At 34.3% G+C, this 8,075-nt stretch overlaps 1 long non-coding RNA gene across 1 annotated transcript; it reads left to right on the forward strand.

The window, feature by feature from the left end:
- The first annotated feature begins 1,183 nt into the window (after positions 1 to 1,183).
- LOC143067069 (uncharacterized) lies at positions 1,184 to 4,892 on the forward strand. Its single transcript, XR_012975838.1, has 2 exons — positions 1,184 to 1,299; positions 3,626 to 4,892. It is a non-coding gene; the product is annotated as an uncharacterized LOC143067069 (long non-coding RNA).
- Positions 4,893 to 8,075: the final 3,183 nt, after the last annotated feature.

The following is an 8,075-nucleotide window of genomic DNA, read 5'->3' on the forward strand; positions in this document are numbered from 1 at the left end:
AAAGAGCAGAAAGCAGTCAACGGCCTCTAATGGGTCCTCATAGCTGATTATGCGGTATGGGCTTTGCTCATTGTTGAAGGCCGTACGGTACGGTGACCTATAGTTGTTAATGTCTGTGTCATTTTGGTCTTTTGTGGATAGTTGTCTCATTGGCAATCATACCACATCTTCTTTTTAATATCTTCAACAAAGCGCGAGAAAATCCCTCGCCCAGAGGCGGGCTTCAGATGGCCCTTAACAAAATGTGTACCAGTTCAAACTCCAAATCATAAAATAAACTTACAATTAAAAACATACAAGATTAACAAAAACCAGAGACTCCTGACTTGACGTCAAGGTAATCTAAACGGTAGGATTAGACATTAAAACACTAAAAAATAGGGTTAACCATTAATTTTTTACCCAACCATACGATAGTACTATGGTAAACTTATAGAAACACATGATACAGTCATAAAATTATTGAATATTTGCAATAGTACGTCCAGAACAATACAAGACCGAGTTGTAAACAAATGAAAGTAATGATACATACGAATTTTTAATCCCAATGCACAAATAAGGAACCGTAGTTTTCATTCAATTTATTTATCTAAAATGTACACTTGGGTTAAACAATGGAAATTAACACTGTATATTTATATAAACGATCAATCTTGTAAATGATTTGGAAAATACATTGAAGGTATAAAAAGTCATGAGAATTCCGAATGCAATTAGGACCATAACAGAAAATAACCGCAAGTCTCCGAATAAAAAGGTAAAGTAGGTCAAAGACGCTAAAATTATTTTATAACATTAAACATTTTAGCATCGACAGTAAAGGAAGCTATAAGGTATTTATCTTCTCATTTTAATTATTTTGATAAGGAAACTAGATAAAAATAAAGGATCGTATAGATTTTTAAAACAAACCGAAGTATACAGTATATCGAACATCCTTTTATTTAATCCATTCATTTTATTTTCTTTTTTTTCCCTTTACTCATCCCTTATTTACGTAAATATGTCTAGACAGTGGTGGATCCAGAACTTTTCCTAAGGGGGGCCCGCTTCAGTCATGCTTCAATGATTCCCTATATAATCAACCAAATTTTTCCCACGAAGAACACCCCCCCCCCCCCCCTGGATCCGCTCTTGGTTCCATCTTGGTTCTATTCTAGATCATTCTAATATTCCCGTTGAACGTAACAGAAAATAACCGCAAGTCTCCGAATAAAAAGGTAAAGTAGGTCAAAGACGCTAAAATTATTTTATAACATTAAACATTTTAGCATCGACGGTAAAGGAAGCTATAAGGTATTTATTTTCTCATTTTAATTATTTTGATAAGAAAACTAGATAAAAATAAAGCATCGTATATATTTTTAAAACAAACCGAAGTATACAGTACATCGAACATCTTTTTATTTAATTCAGTCATGCTGTTTTCTTTTTTTTTTCCTTTACTCATCCCTTATTTACATAAATATGTCTAGACAGTGGCGGATCCAGAACTTTTCCTAAGGGGGCCCGCTTCATTCATGCTTCAATGATTCCCTATATAATCAACCAAATTTCCCCCACAAAGGGTTTGGGGGGCGCCCCCTGGATCCACCTATGCTAGAAGTTTTAAAACCACCCAATTAGGACATGTTGTTTATATGGCTAACGATATGTGCATCTAGCCACTTGACCAGTTGACGACTTGCATATATATTTGATTGCACATTTATTATCAAGTTCGACTGAATTTATTTAATGGATTTTTAATAATGTCAAATTTGAAAGAAATACATGTGAAGTATATGTTAGAAATCTTTTTGTTCAAAACAGAATGTTAAAAGACATATAAAGGAAAGTTATGATCAATAAGTTGGTAAGCTTTAATTAGTTGGAAAAAAAGTTATAAATATAATAAAATGTATAATTATGTACAATAAATTGGCAAATTTGATACTCATGCAGTCGTTGTGAAGGGCATGCATATAATCATTCGGCCAAAAATAAAGAAATCAAGATTAAGATTGAATATTATTTTTATAATAAAATTAATTGTACATGTGTTAATGACAGTGCTAGTGGGATATATATCACCAGCACAATAGTAAGAACTTCTGTGTTGGCGCCATGATTTAGGAACATAAAGAGTTACACTAGTCCGTCTGTCCCGAATGTCCCATAAAAACGGGTTCTGCTCTTCTTACTTTAGTTTGCCTCAATCAAATACTTCAAAACCTAAACACAATATATAAAAGGAGCTGATGCATGAGTGCCAATGAGAACTCTCCACAAGAGACTAAATGACACAGAAATTAACAATTATACAATGTAGCCTAGGTCACCAACACGGTCTTCAACAATGGGCAAGGTTCATACCGCAAAGTCAGCTTTTAAAGGCACCGACATGACAATGTAAAACAATTCAAACGAGAAAACAAACGGTATAAGTTATGTACAAAAAATAAACGAAAAACAAAATAGGCACGTGCATATAAAATAAGGCGGGGTTAAACATGTTAGCGGGATCCCAACCCTCCCCCGTATGTGGCATGAGTGCCAATAAGAACTCTCCACAAAAGACCAGATCACACAAACACTAAAAACTATGGGTCATATGCAGCTTTCAACAATGAGCAAAGTCAATACCGGATATAGTTATCAATAAAAGGCACTGAAATGACATTGTAAAACAATATTCAAACGAGAAAATAAACGAACAAATTTATGTAAAAAAAATGAACGAAAAACAAGTATGTAACACATAAAAAACGACATTCATTGAATTACAGGCTCCTGACTTACCACAAGCACATACATACCGAATAAGGCGGGGTTGTACATGTAAGCGGGATCCCCACCTCAACACAAAATCAAATTTGAAATTTTTAAGTGTCACTTTTACCGTTCAAGAGTTATCATGTCCCTTTAAAAAATATAAGAAGTGCTGACTATTTCGTTTCCTTTGTCTTAAATAAGGAGGCCCCTCATGGGGGGTCCTAGTAATCACATAATCACCATTTTTTTGCCAATATAATCACATAATCATTAAATAATTGCTTATCTTTAGTAATCAAATTATCATAAACTAAAAATACAGTCCTAGGTAATCAAATAATCATGAAATATTTGGCTTAATAATCAAAAAATCATTAAAAAAACGGCCAAGTAATCACATAATCAAAAACCCCATGAGGGCCCTCAATAAGTCTGACTCAATCAAATGTTATGAACCTTATACGCGATTCACATTACCCCATAACACAGATCTGTGAAGCTCAATATTGGGTCACGATGGCGTCACTGTTCATGTTTTTTTTATATGTAAAAAGTTGTGGTACGATTACCAATGATACAAATGTCAACCCGGAGCCTTGAGATAGGAAAACTGCTAAATCTATTGTTTCTGTTCTTTAACTTTAATTTGCCTCAGCCAAATGTTTTGAAACTTATTCACAATGCTTATGGTCACAAAACGGTCAAAATTACGCGAATCCTGCATCTATATGTGGAAGTTTACTCATTTTTTTCACAAGCAGGGGCATCTGTGATTAATAGACATATTCTACATTTACTTCAGTAATCAGCTTATTTTCTTCCATTGAATTCTTTTTTAAATAAACTGAACTTGCACATTTTTTTTCAGGATCTCGGTGCAGTTTGGTAACAGACAGTGATATCAAGTTAAATGTGACCAACTTAACAAAGTGTTTCACTAGATTGAGCTCTCTGCCTAAGTGTACTTTAATGGTTCTTAGCATTGAGTTCAGTTTATTGATATGCGTATACCTTCTGTGTGAATTTTTATGATGTAAAAGCAGACTATTCATACCTACATGTCCATGAAATGAAATCTAAGGTAAAATGATTGAAACATTTTGCATTATCTATCACAGCTGGCAGAACATGATGCTACTGAAGCAGTAAATTTTCTTACTTGATATTCACGGAAATTAAAGGATTTAGTTTCATCTGAACCAAACATTCTAAAAAATTGAGAATGGAAATGTGGAATGTGTAAAAGAGACAGTAACAATGTCAAAAGAGCAGAAAGCAGTCAAAGGCCATTTATGAGTCCTCATAGCTGACTATGCGGTATGGGCTTTGCTCATTGTTGAAGGCCGTACGGGGACCTATAGTTGTTAAAGTCTGTGTCATTTTAGTCTTTTGTGGATAGTTGTCTCATTGGCAACCATACCACATCTTCTTTTTTATATCTTCAACAAAGCGAGAAAATCCCTCTTCCAGAGGCGGGCTTCAGATGGCCCTTAACAAAATGTGTACCAGTTCAAACTTCAAATTATAAAATCAACTTACAATTAAAAATATACAAGACTAACAAAAACCAGAGACTCCTGACTTGACGTCAAGGTAATCATACCAAGAGACACATCCAATATGCAAAGGTCAAGAGTCAAAAAGTCATAGTCTGGTCAAGAGATTCTTGTGAAAAAAAAGGATTTTGATAAAAGGGTCATTGTGGTACACTAAACTAACAATATATCTTATGTATCTAATATATCTTAGAAGATGTGGTACGAATGCCAATCATACAGTTAATTCTCCATTTAATTCAAACAAAATATACAAGTTTTACATTGAGGACAAAGGTCAAGCTCACATGAAGTTTCTCGTGCCAATAGACTCATATAGAAAACCTAGGGCAGAGACAGAAACACAAGACATATAATAACTAAACTCAATTGAATGGAACTTGTATTGCAGGTCACTACAATTGCCTTCAACAAAGAATATAAACTCTCGCAACAAAGCAAGATTAACCCCGTCTTTCACTAAAGTTTGAGCAGGATTCTTTGCAACGATTATCTTAACACATATAATTGAGAATCGAGTCGTGCAGTTATGTCAAGAAATTAAAACGGTAAGATTAAACATTAAAACAGTAAAAACTAGCCTAAGGGTTTACCATTAATTTTTAACCCAACCATATGATAGTACTATGGTAAACTTATGGATACACATGATACAGTCATGAAATTGAATATTTGAAATAGTACGACCAGAACAATACAAGACAGAGTTGTAAACAAAAGAAAGTAATGATGCATATCGAATTTTTAATTCCAATGCACAAATTAGGAACCGTAGTTTTCATTCAATTTATTTATCTAAAATGTACGCTTGGGTTAAACAATGGAAATTAACACTGTATATTTATATAAACGATCAATCTTGTAAAATAAATAAATAAATAATCTTTATTTCAAGACGATGATCCCATTAGTTAAAACTAATCTTCCTGAGAGTCCTCAAAATAATAATATGGGGACGAAGTCCCCAATAACAGTAGAAAATTCAATAAAAAAAAAATTCGGGAAAATTTCCCGAATTTTTCATTGTACTAATGAACTCAAAAACGCAATCTCCGGCGCAGAGTTCATATCCGTTCCATACATGCTCCGCAATACTGCACTTAATATGACCTCTGCCATACATTGTCCGACCCCATGAGGAAAATTCCTCATGGCCGACAAGCATTCGGTATTCTCTGCAAAGTCCCTTGCGTGATACACAACCTAGCGAGGACTGTCGAAATTTTTGATGCGGAAGGTTAGGAGTAATCAGGTAAAGTGGCGATGGCGGAAATTATGAGAATCATCTCCTCGCTTCATCTCCTTAAACTAGGATTGTCGCCAAATTAAAGTTTTAAAAATACTTTGAAGAAACGTGCATCTGACACAAACACAAAATTTCAATCCTGGTAACTATGAGGAGTATATTTGAAGCGAAAAAAGAAGAAATTCTATGAATTTTGCCGACAGGCTAACTACGGCAATCTTGAGTCTTTCAATTTTTTTATCACTCGGTTAGCACTTTTGATCCTGGTCCTGGATGGTAGTTGTCCACTCAGCAGCTCTGTGTAATCCACAATTTTACGGGTTCATATGTACATTAGAAAACCCAAAAAATCACACTTTATTTACCATGTTTACATGTCATAGTGTGATAGACATAGAAGCATAGGCGGATCCAGGGGGCCATGCCCTCCCTTTTCTTGGGAAAAAGTTGGTTGATTATATAGGGAATCGCTGAAGCATGACTGGAGTGGGCTCCCCTTAGGTCAGTCAGATAACACCCCCCCCCCCCTTTTTATGAAAAATTCTGGATCCGCCACTGACAAGAGAAAATTATCCAGTGGGAACAAAGTACATGTAAGTGAAAGTCTTATTGAAACAATGATTTGAAACAAAGTTGCAAAGGAGGTTCCACCCTTGTAGTTTTTTTCGGTTTTTGTATATATATAGATAAAAAGTAAACCCAGCAAATTGTAAAAAAAAACCTCCCTGTGTTCCAAAGTTTTGGCAAAAAGAACAAATTTAGAAATTAAGATGATCTAAGGTTGGAAGTCTGGAATAAAGTGCTACATATTACAACAAGGCCACACTTAAAACTATTTTGGTTTGCCCAAACCCTACATTCAAAGGTTGAGACAGTGGGTAGGTAGGTAGGCATTTCCTTTTTTTTTCCAACAAAAAGAAATTGAAGTATCAGATGTTTATTAGTCCTCCTGCCTATATGATTAAGAAACAAACTTCTTCAAATCAGGACAATAAAAGATTTTGATTAGGCAGCTATTTTCTGGGTAGGTAGGGTAAGGGCAAACAAACATATTCTTTTTTATGGCCCAATGTATCCATACCATAAGAATCCCTTAAACTTCAATTAAAAAAAGGTAAATGGCAAATATTAACAAAGTTTTTTTAACCTCTGTGATGCATGTATAACAGAATAACCCTTTGTCAGAGGGACAGCCTCTCATACATTGTAGCTTGCTGGGGTTGTTCCTATCCTAATAAAAGTTCCTGCTACCAAATGAGAAAAATCTATTGCTTTGCTTTGATGAAGCCTATTATTGTGCAAGCATTCTACAGTACATAGACACATTCTTTCAAATTCTGAATGTTGCAGCATAACACATGACAATGTTTTTATTACTCTACTATAATTCTTGCATTTTGACCCCTTCTCTCAATCATATAATTTTGACTTTTACTGCACATTAACCAATATCTATTATTTAATATACATGATTGGGGACTGGGTTTTAAGCTAACAGATACCTTGGTAGCTGTTACACCCAAATTATGTCCTGATACTCTTGGCATTAACAATAATTGATATTGGAGTTGTGTGCAGTAAACCAGTGATGAATGTATGTACTGTTAATCAATTGCTATTATTTCAAGTTAAAAAAATTCTGGTCAAATGACCCATTATCGCTGCTAAAAATTATTGTCTCACTGGCAACAAACACATCTCATATTATTTGTTCAGTAAGCCAACAAAACCTGGAAGCTATATTGAGCTTGAATTTTTCATCTTGTAATACATGCCATATTGAATTCAGAATAAATTGAAAAACCATTGTGAGCACATTCACATACCCCACGTCCCCACATTGTCACTGGACAAACAAAATCTCAACAGATTCCTAAGTTCAGTCATAACTTTACATAAGTCAACTGATAAAAATTTTCCTCTTTAACTACTAGAAAAAAAAAATTGAATCGTAATTTCCTGTCGATATGCACATCTACCTTGTATGTCCTTGTGTCCACTAAGTTTAATAAAATTCTCTTGTGAGGATTCATAGAATTTGCAATGAAAAACTGTTGCAGAAGTTTATTGAGGCCAATAAGTTCAAAGGGGAATAACTTCTAGAAAAAGAATTGAATCACAATTTCCTGTTGATATGCACATCTATAAAATTTCATGAAGTTCTGTTGTGTGTTTTTAGAGGAGTTGTGATGACAAGTTGTTGAAGACCAGGACTGACAGACAGACAGACATACAAATGCATGGGTCAAAAACATGATCCCCTCTGCAAGTTCATTGTGTGGGGTCATGAAATAATTGTCATTGTAAGAGGTAATAATACTGAACTTTCTTATGCATCAATACAACCATTTAATCAAGCACAGACATGATGTACATGTATCCAGTTTAAGATGCATTTAACCCATTATAATTTTTTTACAAGACAACTGTTATTACTGTTTTCTTTTTGTTGATGGCAGATCTTTATTTGTAACTAAAGTCTTTTATATAGAATTTTGTGTTTTGGAATGCTATCC

The sequence above is a fragment of the Mytilus galloprovincialis genome, chromosome 3, assembly GCF_965363235.1.
Source record: "Mytilus galloprovincialis chromosome 3, xbMytGall1.hap1.1, whole genome shotgun sequence".
In the NCBI taxonomy this organism is placed as follows: Eukaryota; Metazoa; Mollusca; class Bivalvia; order Mytilida; family Mytilidae; genus Mytilus; species Mytilus galloprovincialis.